At 38.3% G+C, this 22,126-nt stretch overlaps 1 protein-coding gene across 3 annotated transcripts in view; it reads right to left on the minus strand.

Moving 5' to 3' along the window:
* Positions 1-21,561, minus strand: part of LOC106091999 (serine/threonine-protein kinase BRSK1) — a 267,761-nt gene extending 246,200 nt beyond the window's left edge. For all 3 annotated transcript variants that reach the window (XM_059362652.1, XM_059362646.1, XM_059362656.1), the window contains exon 1: positions 21,246-21,561. The gene's annotated coding sequence lies outside the window, so the exon portion shown is untranslated. The remainder of the gene's footprint in view (positions 1-21,245) is intronic.
* Between the last annotated feature and the right edge of the window lie 565 nt (positions 21,562-22,126).

Genomic DNA, 22,126 nt, shown 5'->3' on the forward strand with positions numbered 1-22,126 from the left:
CTTTAACTGTAATCTTCTTGAGGAAAATAACCTTTTCCTAATATGGTATCATCTCCCACCTGTAAATAAAGAAATACCAACTAATTTCCCATCATCTGTAAAAACACAACTTTTTTAGGTGAATAATTTTAATGATTTATCAAAATTTGATTAACTTTGTGGTTCCGCTTTTTCCTAACGTATGACGTATGACTTGGCATTAGACATTTCAAGGCAGTCTTTTACATAAAGGGATTTTAGGAGTGCCAATATCAGAAGCTTGAAATATGACACCTCAACTTTAAACTGGGATGATATATTCCTATGTAACAGTAGAAGATAAATATTTTTTTTTTTCAACACCAACGTTAAGGCACTTTACGAAAGACACGTTGAAATGAAGTTAACATACAAATTGTGGAAGCGATATACAATGCCAGAGTGTCGTGAAGTAAAGGGTGATTTTTTTGAGGTTAGGATTTTCATGCATTAGTATTTGACAGATCACGTGGGATTTCAGACATGGTGTCAAAGAGAAAGATGCTCAGTATGCTTTGACATTTCATCATGAATAGACTTACTAACGAGCAACGCTTGCAAATCATTGAATTTTATTACCAAAATCAGTGTTCGGTTCGAAATGTGTTCAAATTTTGACAAATTTTGTTCAGCGATGAGGCTCATTTCTGGTTGAATGGCTACGTAAATAAGCAAAATTGCCGCATTTGGAGTGAAGAGCAACCAGAAGCCGTTCAAGAACTGCCCATGCATCCCGAAAAATGCACTGTTTGGTGTGGTTTGTACGCTGGTGGAATCATTGGACCGTATTTTTTCAAAGATGCTGTTGGACGCAACGTTACGGTGAATGAACACATTTCGAACCGAACACTGATTTTGGTAATAAAATTCAATGATTTGCAAGCGTTGCTCGTTAGTAAGTCTATTCATGATGAAATGTCAAAGCATACTGAGCATCTTTCTCTTTGACACCATGTCTGAAATCCCACGTGATCTGTCAAATACTAATGCATGAAAATCCTAACCTCAAAAAAATCACCCTTTATATGTAACCCAACGACGCAATGTCGTTGCCAACATACAAGGCGCTAAGAATATGAAAACAAATTTCACAATGCTATTAATAGTATGCAAAAATGAAAATGAAATTGATATACAGAAGCAAGAAAAATATGAAGTGAAGAATGACTTAAATGCTCCCAACTTGAAATTCGTTAATATTTCAGCACCTCAAATACACCACAATGATCTTGTGATCCGCGGTAGTATGTTGGATTCGAAATTTGATTTCAACACTGTAACACAGGCAGAAGTCTATAGCAGTATTTTATCTGTAATGTCTCACTCCGTCGGCCATGATGACATCAACCCCAAGTAAATCAAACTGATTCTGCCATACATACTACAATATATAACACTTAATTTTAACACCGTGAGTATGACGATTACCTAAGGCTTGGAAAAATTAAAAAGTCATTCCAATACCCAAAGCAATGGCGAATACAGACCAATTGCGATACTTCCAAATATGTCTAAAATGCGCCAAACTGAGGAGGAATAAAGTTTTCTGTCACTGGCACGCGGCTCATAACTAACGCTATCCTATCCTAATATACCTCTGATGAAATTCATGAGTCATATTTACTAGCAGTACAATTGGGACCTCTCCTGTACTCAAACTACTCCATTGATTTACCAGATCAGGTGAAAATTGGCAACGTTCACATATATGCCGACGACGCATATATGTATATATATTCGCAAGGAATTCCTAACTTTAAATTTTTTTTAGAGGTTACTTTATAGTTTTTGGAGCGTACAACAAGCCGATTACTGGCTAAGGTGTATGTCCATAGTGGCATGGGGCGGATTAACATCTGCACCCTCTTTTCAACCCAACCTAATCCGAAATTTGACACAGTGACTTATGTTAGGCTTTTGGACATCCGTGTCTTATATGGTTCAGATCGGTTTATTTTTTGATATAGCTACTAAAAAGGCCAATATTTTGTTATACACAATTGAAAAATGACTTGTGCCGATTAGTATTTGGTCCAAATCGGAGCTGATATAACTGCTATGGGACATTAGGTATGCAATTTACACCGGATTTTGATGAAAGGTGGTTTACATATATACCCGGGTATCCAAAGTTAGGCCCGGCCGAACTAAACGCCTTTTTACTTGTTTCAATTAGTAAGTTTCTCCGGCGCACCGTGCATATAGCTGAAATATCACTAGCGCCTATTGTTGCCTAACTCTAACACATCAAAGTGCCAAAATATTTGTGTATCGCACTATAAGTCGTTATAATGATACTGGTAGCGCCATGGTGGTGCTCCAAAAAACTGCAACAACCCTGAAATTGTTTGGCAAGAGAAGGCTCGAGTTCAACGAAAACTCAACCTAGTGGAAATAAATGGATACAGATCTGAAAATATTCCGCGAAAGGATGTACATATAGTCGAGACAGCGTAACTGTTGTTTTTGTTGTTGTAGCTGAGGCGGCAGCCCTTGCCGATGAATTACTACATCGGGTCCGTCAGGTACGTACAACCGGCTGCCATGGGATTACATAACTGTAACACGCTTTAGTAAAATATATCGCTTAAGTAAAGATTGATGGAAAGAACCATAAACTGAAAATACCGCTTAACTGAAAGGTTTTTCTATCCCAAATATCGCTTTAATGTAAAACTGTCTGTTTGCGCTCCCTTTTTTGGTCTTAAAATCTTATTGAGATTCCATTGCAGGACTTTGTCCGGCCTTAGACCATTGTTTAATGCTTTCTGTTCAAAGAACAGTATAACACAAAAAAAATAGTAAAGAGGCATTAAGTTCGGCCGGACCGAATTTTGGATACCCACCACCTCGTGTATATATGAAAACCCCCTTTCGTTACAATCCGGTGAAAATTGGATAAATTATGCACTTATATTTGGCACGGACTTTGAGTGCCATATGACATCGGCATATGACAGCGATATCTAAATACAGTCCGATCTTTTAAAAATTTGTGTCAGATGGCGGGTGGCCTAAAACTACTTACTGTTTCAAATGTCAGCGAAATAGGATAAAAAATAAAGCTCTTATGGGCTCCATACTCTTTATCGGGAGATCGGTCTGTATGGTAGCTATAGATCGGTCTATATGGCAGCTATATCTAAATATAGTCTAATCTGAACCATATTAGGCTCCTATGTTGCGAGGCATAAAACTACTCACTGTTTCATAAATTTCAGCGAAATCGGATAAAAAATAAAGCATTTAAGGGCATTAGACCCTTTATCGGCTGATTGGTCTATATCCAATTATGGTTCGATTTGGCCCGTTCAAGAACTTAAACAGCGTGTATTAAAAAGACGTATCTGTGCCAAATTTCAGCTCAATTTCTGAAGGTTGTAAAGTGATTACAACAGACGGACGGACAGACACACGAAAATCGTTAAACCGTCTTTGAATTTTACGACGATCCGAAATAGATTTACTTTGTTGTGTCGGAAATTGATATTTCGATGTGTTGCAAACGGAATGACTAAATGAATATATCCTGTGGTGGTGGGTATAAAAACATTTAAAAGCCAGCAAATCGCTAGAAGTATTTAACTGATTTCCCGCATCGCGATTTCATTTTTGACCAAGAAAACTCATCAGCGGGAGATGTCAAATGAATCATGGTGCTTGACAACTATCCCGACCAGGGTAGGTTGTAAGGCACACATATGAATTGGAACAGGGCTCTTTAAGACGCCTTGATTCATAAACGCAAAAGAAAACAAATCAAAACTTACTTCCCATATTCAAATCCAACTTATCCAACGATGCCAATAGCAACAAACACCTTTTGCAAAATTCTTTTGTTCTTCGTACGGCGATCGCCCAACGGTTGATGCTGCAAGTGCTGTTTTTTGTGTATAGGCAGTGACCTACACCACATGCGACATGCCTTTCGTTTGGTTTGTCTCTTTGCGCTTTCTTTTTTCGGTCTTAAAATCTTATTGAGATTCCATTGTAGGATATTGTCCGGCTTTAGATCATTGTTTAATGCTTTCTATTCAATGCATAGTAAGCAAAAAACAAGTAAAAAGGCCGGGCCGAACTCGGGTATATATGAAAACCCCCTTTCGTCGCAATCCAGCGAAAATTGGATAAATTATGCACCCAAATTCGAATAGAAAACAAATCAAATTTTACTTCCCTTATTCAAATCCAACTTAGCCAACGATGCCAATAGCAACAAACACAAACTTAAGTCGCTTAAATGAAAAAGACGTTTCTATCGGAAATTATTTGGAATTGAAAAAATTTACGTCAGCAATTAAATTTGCACAACCATATCTCATCTTTGTCTAAAGAAAAAATTTAAATTAAATTTATTCTATGCAAAAAATTTCAGTGACACTTTTTAAAATGACAGAATTTCATATCTAAAATTTTTTACAAAGAAAACATTTTGCTGAGGCCAGGGTCGTCTTAAAATTATTTTTCTTAAGTACAAAATTGTAATGAATTTCTTAGTAAAAACAAAATTTTAATGACATTTTTTTAAACTAATTTTAATGAAATTTTTCTATAGACAAAATTTCAGCGTAACATTATGTAATGACAAAACTTCAGCACGGACCGGACCCCCTCGAAATTATTTTTAAAGACAAAGCATCTTTAAAATTTTTTCTAAAGACAAAATTTTAATTAAATTTTTTTCAATAACTAAATTTTTATAAAAAAAATTTTAAAAAAAGTTTTAAAGACTACATTTTAATGAATATTTTTTAAGAACTAAATTTCAGCGTAAAACTCTCTAAGGACAACCTAACCCCATAATCATTTTTGAAGTATTTCAATTATGCTTATCTATCCCAAGCGCCATTTTCCTAAATTTTTTTTTTAATTGGACAAGCCAATTTTCCCCTCGTCTGCTTTACGCTAATCCAAATTTCATTTCTAACTCGAGCTTAAATTTATATAAGGCAGCTTATTCGTGGGTATTTTTCGTCGTTAATCAGTTAATGTAATTTTTTTAAAAACCGAATCGCAATGTAATTTTTTCAAAAGATAAAATTTTTGTGATTGCTATTAAAAATTTCTTTAAGCCAAAATCTTCATGGAGTTTTCGTGACGACAATTTTTTTTTATATAAATTGTTTCGAAAGACAAACATTAGCCAAAAATGTTTCTAAGATAAAATTCTATATGCATTTTCTCTATGAATTATCGTTTTACTATTTAAATTGAAATGTTATCTGTAGAAAAAATATTACTTAAAAAATGTCTTTAAATGATATATTTTGCTTGTTGGCTTAAAAAACTTTTCCAAGTAATAATTAGTAATAAATAATTATTTTAAGGATTCGCAAACACAATTTAAAACCCCGAAATGATTAACCAAATTAATCTACATTTTAAAATAAATATTTCAAATAAAACCATTTTGTTTTTTTTTTTGGAATTCTGTAATTCACAATACTGTACTGTATACAATACAATACAGCAGTTGATATGGCGCTCATAGTGATTAAGGGACGAACATTCTATTAGAAATTTGTTAGTTCTGTTGACATTGACCGCGAATCTGAGCCCAGTGAATATTATTTAAAACATTTTTGAATTTACTTTTAGAATTTTGTTTTGTTTTTTAAGAAAATCTTTTTACAATGAAAAGGTTTGCGAACAATGATTTCCTTACGAAAATTTTTAACGAAATTCAACGAGTTAAATTGCATGTTTACAAAAAGGTGGATATTAAGTTTGTGTTTCACTATAAAAACATCGCTGATAACATAACACTTTTATCTACATTTTTTCATAAATAATGCGAATGTGCCAATGAATGACACAAGAAAGTCCTTTAGCTTCAAAATCTATTATTTACAAAAAGTAATCATAAAAAACCAGTAAGGAAAGGCAAAATTCGGGCAGTGCCGACTTTATAATACCCTACACCTACCATATATTTACAAAGTGGGAGCTATGCCTAATTATGAAACAATTTTAATGAACCTCGCCGGATGTTTTCAGACGGGTTGTTACACGATCCGTATCACATTTCGAGCAAATATGTTCAAACTATAATAACTACGGTTCACAAATGACAACATTATTGAATATTACCCAAAATTTGACGAACATATATATGGGAGCTACATCTAATTCTAAACCGATTTCGAGCAAACTTCTTAGATAATGTGGTACTCGTCGATAATACCGTTGTGCAAAATTTTAGGAAGATTGGTCACAAAATGTGATTACAATGGCTCTATATGTGAAAAACGGGCGATATACATATATGACAGCTATATCTAAATATTAACCAATTTCTATGAAATTCATGTCGAGAGCCAAGAGGAAAACCTTCCTACCATATTTCGAGAGAATCGATTAACAAATGACCATTTAATTGCAATATTACTGCAAAGCGGACGAACATATATATGGAGCTATGTCTAAATCTGAACCGATTTCAACAAGCTCATAGACATTGTGGATGTCGTCGAGGAAAGCGTTGTACAAAATTTTGGGAAGATTGGTCAATGAATGCGATTGCAGTGGCTCTAGATGTGACATTCGGGCGATATATATATATATATATATATATATATATATATATATGAGAGCTATATCTAAATCTGATCCGATTTTGATTAAATTCACCAGTAATGTCGAGAGTCATTGTAAAATCCATCCTGCCAAAAATCGGTTAACAAATGACCATTTTATTGCAGTATTATTGCAAATCAGACGAACATATATATGGGAGCTATATCCAAATCTGAACCGATTTCTATGAAATTAGCCGGTACAGTTGAAAGTCATAAGAAAATCTTTCCAGCCAAATTTCACGACCTTTCCTTTTTTATCTCCAATAAATTAGGAAAACTTTAAGACTTATATAGATGAAAATTATAAGCATATACGATAAGTGTTGGATACAATTTTTACCGGACATGTTTTCCATCAAAAACGGATTTTCGATCAATTTTAATAAAGTTCGTAGGATAAATTAGCGGCATCATTTAAGCAGAACGTAGATGGCTCGTCGTTAAAATTGGTGAACATTCAATTTTTTGAAATATTTATAGAGTTGCTTAATGTATTCAGTTTGCGTAAAATTTTATGGAAATGAAAGTAATATAAAACCAATTGATTGAAACAAACAATAACTTGTTGAAATCGTAAAACTAGTTTAGGAGCGAAAATTGGCGCTAATTAAAAAATGTCATTGAAATACTGAAGCTGATTCGCCGAAAATTTCACTATAAAACTAAGATATTCCCCACTTTGAACGCTTTGAAAGATTAGGATGGGCCTATAAATAGTGTGTTAGAATTCAGTACAAATTCAGCTTTATTACCAAATGTAAAGATATGTTTATAAATTTTACAGTAATAGAAAATTTTGACAATTTTGGATTCTGAAAAAATGCGGGGTGCTAAACCACCCCGATCTCCCGATTTGACTTCTTCAGTCCCTGAAAGCCGCAACTTACATCTGATTTGGCTGAAATTTTGCTCTTAGTGTTCTTTTATGACTTCCAACAACTGTCTTATGTACGGTCAAAATCGGTCTATAAATTGATATGAACCTATCGCCCGATTGGATTTCTTGAGCCCCTGGAAGCCGTAATTTTTGTCCGATTTGGCTGATATTTTGCGCGTAGTGTTTTATTACGACTTTCAACATTTGTGCCAAGCAGGGTCCAAATCAATCCTTAACCTGATGCAGCTCCCATAAACCGATCGCCCGATTTGACTTCTTGAGCCCTTACAAGCCGCAATTTTTGTCGGAATTGGCTGAAATTTTGTTATGACTTCCAACAACAGTGCCAAGTACGGTCAAAATCAGTCTATAACCGGATATAGCTCCCATGTAAACCGGTCTCTCGATCATCCTTTATGGTACTTTATATCTTATCGCTTAACCGAAAACGAATTTAACTTATCAGACCCATCTTTAACTGAACATTACGGATAGGTGAAACTAAATAGACGCATTGTTGGGGTTTCGCCACAAGTTCTAAAAGGCATCTGATCGTAAAACAAAGCAAAAAAAATTAGACTCGAAAGTGCAAAGAAGTTGCTGCGATTATATTATACAGAACAATAGTTTCTATACACAAAAGATACGCGTGATTGACTGACTGACTGATAACTGAAAAGTACGAAAATTGGGACTTTTTGACTGGGAGGTACCAAAAGGGCTAAACTTTTGAGGAATTTTTTGCGACCAAATTTAAGAGCGTCTCGCAAAAATGGCGGGGTAGTGCCAAAATTGGTACTTTTTTTGTAAGTTGCTCTGAGTTTTAGAACTTAGGTACACTTTGACATCCTAAATTGGGTGAGTAAATGACATTTTTACATTTAGGTACTAAAAAAGTGCCAAAAAGGTTCGAAACGGGTTAACTCTACACACAAGGCGAACGGGTAGAGCTAAAACTTCGATATTTGGTTTACTGAAAACATCCGCCAGGACCATCAAAACTGGTTCAGAATTAGATATAGCTCCCACTTTGTATATATACGGTAGGTGTAGGGTATTATAAAGTCCTCACCGCCTGACTTTGCCTTTCTTTACCAGTTTTACATATCGAAATTAAACACGTTGGTACAACCAGGAAATATATAACATGTGTGACTAAACGATTCGTACATTTGGTACCAAAAAGGACACAATAGTACCAAAAATCCTAATTTAATTTTACAGCGAATGGAGACAGGTAAAATTGAATAATTGGGTACAAATGATCGTAGTCTTAGCAAAAATGCGATAAGTTGTACCAAACACGAAAACCTGTAATCCTATCAGGAGTGGAAAAAACGTACTGAAGTGCTGTAATTGCTACCATTTGGTGCTTTCTTTACAGATTTAGCTAGAGCTCTGAAATTTAGGATACAGGTACTTTTTGACAGTAAATATTGGCCGATTAGAAGATTTTTTTTTAAATTCGTACATTTCGGTAATAAAACACACAAAATGTAACATTTTTTATTAGATTGAGTTTGAACTCTAAATTTTGGGATACATGTAAACTAAGACAATATTTATTGGCCGACTAGAAGAGTTTTTTTTTTGAAATTCATACATTTTGGTACCAAAATGAACAATATCGTACTTTCTTTATGGATTGAGCCAATACTCTTAAAATTAGGATACAGTTACACCTTGTGGTGTATATCGGATGACTAAAATATTTTTTTGATTTAGGTACTAAAACGTACAAAATGCCACTTTTTTTACAGACTGAGCTATAGCTTTGAAGTTTGAGATACAGTTACACCTTGGCAGTATGCACCGGACGATGAACAAAGTACATGGTGATTCTTGTTAGAACTATTGAGTGGAGCGAACGTATTTTTATTTCACTCCAGAAGAATTTAACTCGTAATAAGTCATTATTTTTGGAAGAAATATTTAAGTTACTCAAGGATAGTTGCGAAAGAGGTATCCATTAGGCGGTTGATGATTTGCCTCCGTTTCCAGTGGAGCGGCAGAGCCCGGGAGTAGGCTTCGAATGGACTCCAAAGACCCAACAGCTGCGGTGGTAGTATCAGGTCGTTGCATGTTGTCTGCTACTGAAACCTCGACTGGTGGAGCGGCTGCCCCAGGCTCCACTAGCCGACAGGCCAGCAGGGGCTTTTGACGAAGACACTTGGATCGAGTCTAAAGGACAAGGCCGAACCTATTCCTTCTTCGCATGCCTATAATTTGCCTAGGTCATCGGCCTTCCCCGGCAAACCAACACGCTCTTTAAGAGGTTGGAATAATAGAAGACGCATCTCTCTCAGGTTTATTGAGAGGCTTGGTGCGAATGATCCTAAGACTCTCCCTAACAGGGAGAAAGACTCCCTAAATTGGGCTCGGGAATTCGAGGCACAGGCTAGCACAAAGACTACACGTCTAGATTCGGAAACTGCACTGCAGTTAGCCAAAAGGCTGCGGTCACCTGGAGGGCACCCCATGCCTAAAAGAACTAGGGCGAACAACAGCAAGAACCTTTGCAAATGTCGCTAGAGACAGTTTGGTGATGGCAGTGTCGACAAGGGAGAAGAACAGGGCTGCAAACCCAGGAATAACTGGAGTGGGATAGTCAATGGACTGTCATCAGTATACTCCGAAATTTGCTGGGTCTCCTCCAGTTTGTGACGAGGTCGAAACAGGCTAATTGCCTTCGGCGATCAACTCGCAATTGAAATGTATCGTTGTGCGCTAAACAAGATTGGTGAGATCTGGCCATGTGCTGCACTAGATTAAGTCAAGAAGCAAGGTATTCCGTCTCGACCAATGGCGCATGCTTGGATACCAAGGATTCCCTCAGATCCTGAAGCGATACTTGGAAGACTAAGGGAATGTAATCCCAATCTTTCAACCACCAACTGAAAGATTGGTAGACTGCATAAGGTTGATGGTGACCGGAGATATGCGGTATTCGTACTAAACTCAGGCTGTCTCGCAGACTTCAACAAGTCTGAAGGGGTTGTATCCTACGGATTCAACAACTTGAAACTGAAGGTCTATAGAAGCGGTGGGGTTGGGGAATCAGGAGACGACTCAGCAGTTGTTGCTGAACACTTGCCTGAGTAACAATCGACCACATCGCCAAAGTCTGGAGGATTGCAGGAGACTGAAAATCCCCCTGCCACAATCGATACAGGAGGGGATGGCATCGAATCGGTACACGACAAGCCCTGTGTGGGTGGGTCGCAATGTTGGACTTGGCTCAAAGTGCTCGCCAGCGGAGAAGCACGGAACTCAAAAAGTATTTCGATGGCAGCAGTAAGTGAAGCATCTAAGTAGAAATCGTCCACACTGCAAGTGCCCAGTGTCCTGAAGAAGAGTGGTTCTACCAGTTTCTCAGCTGCCACTGGATGCGTACGGAAGCTCATCATGACAAGTTCTAAAGAATCTTGTGAGAACGAACTCCTGATGGAGTCAGAAGACGAGACTAACACAACAGTGGCGGAAGTTCTGAATCCACACCATGGTCCGGTTTCTACAGATGAATCTCCAAAATTGTAAGGCCGCTTCGGCGGCACTAAAGGTCCTCCTGATGGCAGGGGGATTTGACGTGGTTCTTATCCAGAAACCATGGGTGTGTGAAGGGATTTAAACTTCTCAAGGGTACGGGGAATGGGAGACAAAGAGCCTGTATTCTTGCTAAGAGTGGTCTTAATGTTTTTCTTCTTCCGTCGCTAAGCACTGAAGATTTAGTAGAAGCCAGCCTTGAAATAATCAAGTCTCATTACTGCCTGGCTTCCCCATATATGGCACACGATTCAGAGATGCCGCCTTCAAACCTTAAGTCGCTGGTTGATGCCGCTTCTGTTGGGAAGAAAAGCTTAATGCACATCACCAGATATGGGGAAGTTCGGATGTCAACGAAAGGGGTGAGCTGCTTATTGAATATATTTTAAGTTGCAATCTGGCGATTTGTAATAAAGGGAATAAACCGACCTTTATTACCAGGAACAGGCAGGAGGTACTAGAGCTGGTTGGTCTAAGGAAGGACTGCAGAAAACTCTTCAACAGCGCAAAAGCCACAAGAGCACCAAACGATTGGGACATCTATAAGGCTGAGCTAAAAAAATATTAGAGCGAGCCTAGAAAGACTCAGGACAAATCCTGGGTAAAATTCTGCAGCTTCGTGGAAGATACATCTGAGGCCACTAGGCTAAGGAAGATTCTGTCCTCGAGACCTATTACGGTTGGGTATATCCAGAAGTCAGAGAATGTATGGACAATGTCTAGTGAGGAAACATTGGAAGTACTCGATGACACACTTTTCCCGGGAAATTCTCCAACGGACAACGTGGCGCCAGAAGAGGTTGGCACTGATATGCATTCGTCGGAGGCCATTAGGTAAATTTTGTCTGAGCCGAAAATCCGTTGGGCGATAAGAAGTTTCGACTCCTTTATATCGTCAGGCCCTGAAGATATATCACCGGTTGAATTACAAGCTGTGTCTGATAGACTGAAACAGCCCTTCACGACCTAATCGGCTATATAGAGGGTTCTCTCGCTGTCAAGAAATATACAATGGTAGCATTTCTTGACATTGAAGGTGCTTTCAATAATGTAAAACCGACGTCAATCATGAAGGAGTTGGAGTTTCTAGGCATCAACTCTACCGTAAGAGAGTTTATTAATAACTTACTTACTAAAAGATGCATTACGGCAGGCTTGGGATCTACGGATCTAAAAAGATGTGTCAGCAGAGGAACACCTCAAGGAGGTGTATTGTCTCCCATACTTTGGAATATAGCCATTTATAATATATTATTGTCTCTGGAAGAAAAAGGCGTAAAAGTGGTCTCGTATGCTGATGGCGTGGCAATTGCGGTTAGGGGAAAGTTTCCCAGCACTCTAAGAGATATACTTCAGGAATCTCTACGTGCAACAGCAAAGTGGGCTACCGAAAGTGGTCTGGGTATAAATCCGTGCAAGACAGAAGTAGTTCTTTTCAGCAGGAGATACAAGTTGCCTACAGTGGAGCCTGTCAACTTGGGTGGAGAGAATGTTCCATTTACAGAAAGGGCAAAATACCTGGGTGTTTTGCTGGACAGGAAATAGAACTTCAAATCCAACATTTTGGAAAGGGCAAGAAAGGCCACTATTGGCCTATACACCTGCAAATGAAACATTGGCAAAAGTTCCGATTTGGACCAAATACTAATAAGTACAGTAGCTATATCTAAAAATAAACCAATCTGAACCATAATAATTTCAGCGAAATCGGATTATAAATGCACCTTTTACGGGGCCAAGACTTTATGGCCCCAAAACCTTAAACCAAGGGTCTATATGGCAGCTTTATCCAAATCTGGACCGAGCTGTGCCAAATTGACGAAGTATTTAAAGGGGCTTAACTTAACTCACTTTCCCAAATTTCGGCGACATCGGACAATAAATGCGCCGTTTATGGGCCCAAAACTTTATATCGAGAAATCGGTCTATATGGCAGCTATATCCAAATCTGAACCGATCAGTGCCAAATTGAAGAAAGTTGTCGAATGGCCTAACACAACTCACCGTCCCCAATTTCAGCAAAATCGAATAATAATTGTAGCTTTTATAGGCCTAAGACCGTAAATCGGAGGATCGGTCTATATGGCAGCTTTATCCAAATCTGGACCAATCTGAACCAAATTGACGAAGCATATCGAAGGGCCTAAGACAACTCACTGTCCCAAATTTCAAATCGGATAATAAATTTGGCTTTTATAAGCCTAAGACCCCAAATCGGCGGATCGGTATATATATGGGCTTTTTCAGGATATAGTCCGATGTCCATCTTCGAACTTAACCTGCTTATGGACAAAAATAGAATCTATGCAAAGTTTAAAGACTGTAGCGTGATTTTAACAGACGGACGGACGGACATGTCTAGATCGTCTTAGATTTTTACGCTGATCAAGAATGTATCTACTTTATAGTGTCGGAAATGGATATTTCGATGTGCTGCAAACGGAATGACAAAATGAATATACCCCCATCCTTCGGTGGTGGGTATAAAAATTTACAAAATGGGTGAACTTTGTGCAGGGTGGATGGATAGAGCTAGAATTTTGAAATTTGACTTAAAAGACATCTGCTGCAAAATAATGAGGGTGAAATGAAAACATAGTACTGATAGTGGGAAATTGGTACTTTCTTTACAGATCATTACATGAAATTTGGCATGTAGGAACAACACAGAGATATTTGATAGGTGACTAAATAATTTATTCAAAATTTGTACATTTTGGTACTTGGAGCTAGAGGTCTGAAATTTTGCATGTGGGAAATATATGATGGGTGACTAAATGATCTATTCACAATTCGAACACTTTGGTACCAAAATTTACACCATTTAGTACATTCTTTACAGTTGGAACCAGAGGTCTGAAATTTGGCCAAAATTGGTACTTTCTGTTCAGATTGAGCTAGAAGTCTGAAATTTGGCATGTAGGTACAACGAGGAAAAATATGATGGGTGAATAAATTCTCTATTCATAATACGTACATTTTAGTACCATTTGGTACTTCCTTTACAGATGGAGCTAGAGGTCTGAAATTTGGCAAGAAAGTGCAAGCAGGAAATATAATGGGCGACTTAATGATCTATTCAAAATTCGTACATTGTGATACCAAAAAGTGCAAAATAATACGAAATAGACTTTCTTCGCCTACAGAAACAGATAGAATTAGCCAACATGACAAACATTATCGCAGTCTTGACTAAAATATCTCATGTGGAAGAAAATGCACCAATTGTGGAAATTTTATACTGGGCAATTAGAATATATTTTTTATTCGTACATTTAGGAACTCAAACGCATAACATGGTAAAAAATGGTACATTGAGTAAGATACAGCTTCCAAAATTGGGAAACAGGGACACCTTGGGAGACTTAATGATTTTTCCGATATATTGTTATTCTTGGAACTATATTTCGGAAGTCCTACACTAAAAAGGGGGTTGGGAAGCGGACCGCCGGGATACTAATCTATCTATATCTATATATGTATATAAAAATGAATTTGTGTTTGTATGTTTGTTTGTTTGTTTGTTTGTGGGTTTGTAAATTTGTTTGTTCAGTATAGACTCAAAAACGGCAAAACCGATTTCTTTGAAATTTTCACAGCTTGTGGGGAGTGGTCCGGACGGAGCAATAGGCTATATAATTTTTTGATATCGCATTGCCCCAAAAGTACCAGCCAAAAACAAAAGTGGACCGATTGGGACAATATGGGACTTAAATGAAAGCTATTGAAGATTAGAGTACCAATTCCATATTAAAAATTGGGTCCAAGTAATTGGGCGGCCGCCCCGACCCCAAAACCCACCAAAATAGGTTTATTGGACGATAATGACAAAATGGGAATCGAATTATAGGTACTCGGGAGTAGATTACGAATATGGTCCGGATGGAGCAATAGGCTATATAAGTTTTTGATATCATAAGGGGGAAGGACCCTCCTACTTACCCCAAAAGTACCACCCAAAACTAAAAGTGGACCGATTGGGACAATATGGGACTTAAATGAAAGGTATTCAAGAGTAGAGTACGATTTCCATATTAAAAATTTAGTCCAAGTACTTGGGGGGCCACCCCGACCCCAAAAACCCTCAAATTGGTTTATTGGGCGATAATGAAAATATGAGGCTCGAATGAAAGGTATTCGCGAGTAGATTACGAATATGGTCAGGAAGGAGGTATAGGCTATGTAATTTGTTGATGTTGGAAGGGGGAGAATCCTCGCCCGTTACCACAAAAACGGCATCCAAAATTAAAAGCTGACCGATAGGGACAATATGGGTATCAAATGAAGGATATTGGAGAGTAGTAGAAAGCGAATCTTTTATATAAAAATCAATGTGTGTTTGTTTGTTTGTATGTTTGTGTGTTCCTTATAGACTCAGAAACGGCTGGACCAATTTTCTTGAAATTTCCACAGATGGTGCATAATGACCCCGTGGTGAAAATAGGGTACTACATTTTTTGATATTTAAAGGGGGGCGGACCCTCCCCCTTACCCTAATTTTCGGAAACGCCAGATCTCGGAGATGGGTGGTGCGATTTAAGCGAAATTTTGTGGGCTCTCATATAGAACCCTAAAAATAAACATTTTGGTATCCAAATTTCGGATGGGGCATATAGGGGGGCCGCTCCACCCTAAAACCTACCAAACATATATTTAGACCAATCACGACAATATGGAAGTCAAATGAAAGGTATTTAGGATAAGAAAACGTATCCGATATCCAATTGTCGAACCAAGTGCTAGGGGGACCACCCCAACCCCAAAACACCCCTAAATTGGACATATTTACCGACCATGGCAATATGGGACTCAAATTAAAGGTATTTGCGAGTAGAATACGAATCTGATATTCAAATGTGGGACCACGTTTCTGGGGGTCCACCCCTTCCCCAAAACACCCCCAAACAGGACTTATTTACTGACCATGGGAATATGGGGCTTAAATAAAAGATATTTGAGTGTAGAATAGAATCTGATATCCAAATATGAGACCAAGTGGTTTTGAGGCCGCCTCTCCCCAAAAACCTCCCCCAAAGGGGACACTTTACGACCATAGCCACATGGGGCTCAAATGAAAGGTCTTTGGGATTAAAGCACAAATCTCATATCAATATTCGGGAAAAGTGTCTATGGGGCCACACCACCACCACAACACCACCCAACCCTCAAAACACCCCTAAATCGGACATATTTACCGATCATCGCAATATGGGACTCAAATGAAAAGTATTTGCGAGTAGAATACGAATCTGATATCCAAATGTGGGACTACGTTTCTGGGGGTCCACCCCTCCCCAAAAACACCCCCCAAACAGGACCTATTTACTGACCATGGGAATATGGGCTTAAATAAAAGGTATTTGAGTGTAAAATTAGAATCTGATATCCAAATATGGGACCAAGTGTTTTGGGGGCCGCCTCTCTCCAAAAACATCCCCACACGACCATAGCCATATGAGGCTCAAATGAAAGGTCTTTGGGAGTAAAGCACGAATCTGATATCAATATTTGGGAAAAGTGTCTATGGGGCCACCCCACCCCCAGAACACCACCCAAATAGTAAGTATTTGCTGACTTTTGCAATATGAGGCTCAAATACGAGAGTTTTTAGAGTGGAACACGAATCCGATATATATTTTCAAGGGCAACTCACTGAGTGGCCGCCCATCCCGCAAAACACTCCCCAAGACGGTCACGTTTGCCGACTATGGAAATATGGGGCTCAAATTAAAGGTATTTGGAAGTAGACCACGTATCTGATATCAACATTAGGGACCAACTGTCTAGGGGACGTCCCACCACCATAACAACCCCTAAATAGGACGTATTTGCTCACCAAGACAATTTGGGTCGTAAAGAGAGTGGAACTAAATATTCATAGTTTTTAGGATCAATACCCCAAACCGGACATATTTGCTGACTTTTGCAATAAGGAGTTTAAATGAGACCAGAAAACGAATTTGATATCCAATTTTGAGGCCAATGGCAATATGGGGTTCAAATAAATGATATAAAGATAATAGATGAGAATAATGAGAATAGAGCACGTTGCTGATATATTTTCCGGGCTTAGTGTTTGGGCGACCACCCCAATTCCCAAAACACCCCAAAATCGGGCATATTTATCGACCATGTCAATGTGGAGCTCAAATTAAGGGTATTGGGGGGTAGAGTAAGAATTGATTGATCCCAAGATACCCCACAAACAGCAATTTTTTAGTGACCAACGCAAAATGGAGCTCAAATAAAGGTATTTGGGAGTAGAATACGAATTTGATATCCAAATGTAGGATCATATATTTAGGGCATCACCCCTTCCCCAAAACACCCCGCAAAGGGTAAACATTTTTGACCATGCCAATATGTGGTATTTAAGATTAGAAAACGAATTTGAAAACCTATTTTGGGCCATATGTTTGGGGGACGCCTCACCACACGATGGTATTTTAAGAATGGATTTCACATTTCATCCAAACTTAAAAACGTAGACCAATATAGATCATATGGGATTCGGACAAAGGCACTAATATTGTTAAACAATTAGTCAAGCGATATACTATTTTCGTTGCATGGTATTGGGTTGCCCAAAAAGTAATTGCGGATTTTTTAAAAGAAAGTAAATGCATTTTTAATAAAACTTAGAGTGAACTTTAATCAAATATACTTTTTTACACTTTTTTTCTAAAACAAGCTAAAAGTAACAGCTGATAACTGACAGAAGAAAGAATGCATTTACAGAGTCACAAGCTGTGAAAAAATTTGTCAACGCCGACTATATGAAAAATCCGCAATTACTTTTTGGGCAACCCAATATTCCAATAAAAGCTCTTTAATTGTCGAAAATAAATATTCCAAGGAAACTTTTGTTCCATATGAAGTAAATGAAGGCGCAGCGGAGCGATCTAGCCATGTCCGTCCGTCTGTCTGTCAAAAGCACTTTCAAGCACTTTCGAATGAGTAAAGCTAGCCTCTTGAAATTCTGCAAAAATACTTCTTATTAATGTAGGTCGGTTGGGATTGTAAATGGGCCAAATCGGTTCATGTTTTGATATAGCTGCCATATAAACCGATCTTGGGTCATGTCTTCTTGAGCCTCTAGAAGGCGCAATTCTCGTCCGATTTGACTTAAATTTTGCAATTGGTGTTTTGGTATCACTTCCAACAACTGCGCTAAGTATGGTTCAAATCGGTCTATGTTTTGATATAGCTGCCATATAAGCCGAGGTCACCGTAGCGCAGAGGTTTGCCCGCCCATGACGCTGAACACCTGCGTTCGAATCCTGGCGAGACCATCAGAAAAAAATTTCATCGGTGGTTTTTCCCTCCTAATGCTGACATCACTTGTGTGGTACTATGCCATGTAAAGCTTCTCTCCAAAGAGATGTCGCACTGCGGCACACCATTCGGACTCGTCTATGTAAAGCAGGCCCCTTATCATTGAGCTTAAACTTGAATCGGACTGCACTCACTGATATCTGAGAAGTTTGTCCCTGTTCCTTAGTGGAATGTTCATGGGCAAAATTTTCAATTTGCCATATAATCCGATCATGGGTCTTGGCTTCTTGAGCCTATAGAGGGCGCAATTCTTGTCCGATTTGACAGAAATTTTGCACGTAGTGTTTTAGTATCACTTCCAACAACTATGCTAAGTATAATTCGAATAGGTTCATAATCTGGTATAGCTGTCATATAACCCGATCTTGGATCTTGACTTCTTGAGCCAATAGAGCTCGCAATTCTCATCCGATTTGGCAGAAATTTTGCATGAAGTGTTATGTTATGTTGTTATGACTTCCAATAACTGTGCTAAGTATGGCACAAATCGGTACATGACCTGATATAGCCGCCATATAAAATATATATACATAAATCTGAATCGATCGAGCTTGATACAGATCCCATATAAACCTATCTCCCGATTTTGCTTCTTGAGCCCTTACAAGGCTCAATTTTTATCCGAATGAACTGAAATATTACACAATGTTCGGCATTCATTTATGGTCTGAATCGCACTATAACTTGTTTTTCTTTTACGGATGGTGGAAACAAATCCCAACTGCTACTGTCCGACGTTGGTGGCGAAGAGGATACCGCAGAACCAATCAATGATGATGGCATAGAATGTTTACCTACCAATCAGAATGAGGCCCAAGTAGCAGTGACCCGACTAAAGAACAACAAGGCAGACGGAGCCGACGGGTTACCCGCTGAACTATTTAAGACCGGAGGCGACACACTGATAAGGCGTATGCATCAGCTTGTCTGCGCAATCTGGCTAGAAGAACGCATATCCGATGATTGGAACATCAGTTTACTATGTCCCGTACACAAGAAAGGAGACAAGACGGAATATTTGGGCCCAATGCGGCTTTAGATACGCGTTTCTCAGTAAGAATAGGAAAGAATCTCTCCGAACCATTTAATACCAAATGAGGTTTCAGACAAGGATACAGCCTATCGTGTGATCTATTTAATATCCTGCTGGGGAAGATTATACGAGATGCTGATGTGAATAGATATGGCACACTAAACACATGCTACGACATCAATATCATAGGTCGGTCTCCGGAAGTAGGAACTGCTGCCTTTGAAAGAACCGAAAGAGAGTCAGTCAAAATGGGTCTGGCAGTAAATGGAGATAAGACGAAATGGATGGTTTCAACTGCCAAAACGCCTTGTACAACCGGGCAGATGAAGAAAATGGAGAAATTTGGGAACCACAACTTGAGATAGAACCTTATCTACCTCGGCACCGCCATAACTGAAACGAATGACACCTGTTTTGAAATAAAGGGAACAAAAATACTGGCAAACAGATGCTACTTTGGATTAAGTAAGCAGTTTAGAAACAAATCCACCTCTCGACAGACGAAGATTACACTATACAAGACACTGATACTATCCGTGTTGTTACATGGTTCTGAAGCACGGGTACTTGTGAAAGCAGATGAGGCAGTGCTTGGAGTATTTGAGAGAAAGATTCTTTGTAAAATATATGGACCAGTTTGCGTTAATGGAGAATATAGGCGAGTATGTACCACGAGCTGTATGACGACGATAGCATAGTTACACGCATCAAAATACAACGGCTGCTTTGGCTATGTCATGTTGTCAGAATAGATGAAGAAGCTCCAGCAAAGAAGTCTTTTGAAAACAAACACGGTGGTACACGCAAACCGGGAAGACCAAAATATTTTTGATGTTTTTTACAAATTTTGTGATATCTGCGAATTTGCAGAGACCATAATGCGGGCATACACGCGCGGAAAATTGGCAACATTTCAGTCTAGTATCGTTAACATGTGTGGTCACTCAGAACATGTACTTTTTCATTGACCTCATATAAAATGTTCATGTGTTATACCTAGCCGATAGACTAGCTTGCTATGATACCACAAATAACTGCTCTGTTTCGAATAGATTTCAATCGCAATAAAGTTGAGTGGGCAGAATCAAATCATACACAGATCTTAATTTCAAACATGAATTCGATTTAGTTCTACTTAGATTTTTCTTTTTAAAATTTTTTTTTTTTTTTTTAATCATTGTTTTTCACCCACAGTAAATATGAGTACATATGTATATACAGTTATATCTATTATTGCATTTGCACTATTTTAAGTTTACTTGAAATGCATAGTAAATTAGTGATTATTTCATTGTTTTCGTGGGACGGAAATAAAAAGGGGGTTTCGAGTTAACGCTTAATTTGATTTAAGCAAATCACCAAATTGATTGAAGTCCATGTATTACGATTGCAGCGGTCGGAGGCATTTTTCAATGGCGGCGCTAAATCTAGTGTTGACATTGTTTTGCTGTTCTCGTGATGAGTATTTCTTTCTTCCTCATGTATCGTTGGGTTGAAAATCGATATGTTGGAAATAAAATACGTGGGTATGTATCAGCACCAGCCATCCCCAAACTGGCACTAGAGGCAGCGGCTTCCGCTGCTGCAGCAGCGATACTAAGGCAGTGGCAAAATACACATCACTTTTTCTGGCCTATCCGAAATGGGCTTAATTAATCTTTCTTTTTTTGCGATTTTTTTTCTCATTCAATTTGAAAAAAATTGCAAAATCATCTTAAATACTCATTATCATCTTTTCGTTTCTTTCTTGTCATGGCTTTTCGTTTTGGACTAGACTTTTCCAGCAACTCATTGCATCACCAAATTGGCTGTGGCATAAAAACTTTGTGAAACATTATTTTCCTAACTGAGAAACACTTACTTTGGGTTACACTTCAAATCACACAAACACACACACTTTTTCCTTTATACAGACATACTCTGAAAGGATTTCTTCCCAGATGGAAATATGCGAAAATTTTCTTTTTAATTCTTTTTTGTTTCTTTCCACACTACACTTTGGGTTTTATCCTTGCATTTTGACAATTTTAGGAGGAACTTCTTTAAACAATTTCGCAGATATTTTCTGCATTTGCTTGCTTCCTTGTTTCTTATTTTTTTTTTCTATCTATTCTTTTGTCAAATTGTTAATGTAATTAAAACGTATACGTTACTAAAGAGAGACGAGTGTTTTGTAAGACAAATGAGTTAAAACTGATTTTCTGATTTAAGGGTAACTGCGAGTAACATGTTCACCTAATACACATGGCTCGCACACACACGCACACTCGCTCTGTCGTCGTTGTCATTCTCTGTAAAGGATTCCAGCTTTATGGTACGTCAAAAATATGTGCTGCGTTGAGTTTGCGCCTTGCCGGCAGGAGCTGTGGTTAAAAAGCGAATTCTAGTCACCCTGTGCTTGGCAAAGCCGCAGGAAACTCAACACGGTAAACGAATTCAAAATATAAACAAGTTGACAGAAACGAAGAATACATGCAAAGGTGGTAACTGTAATATTTACGCTGTCAACGCCAAAGTCTCGTGTCGCCCCCCGAAAAACCAAGCTCATTACAATTGTTTAACGTGACCTCATTGTCAATGCGGTTGAACGATGAACGCACACACATAGGCAAAGTGTGACAGTGTGACGTCATTGTCCGGTTTGAAAAATAACCCCTTCAAATCACAACAAACCATATTGAAAAAACTCTTATTCGAAAATCGTGGTTGTTTTCATGCACACATAAGAAAACCAAAGGTACC

The sequence above is a fragment of the Stomoxys calcitrans genome, chromosome 1 (assembly GCF_963082655.1).
Source record: "Stomoxys calcitrans chromosome 1, idStoCalc2.1, whole genome shotgun sequence".
NCBI classification, from domain to species: Eukaryota; Metazoa; Arthropoda; class Insecta; order Diptera; family Muscidae; genus Stomoxys; species Stomoxys calcitrans.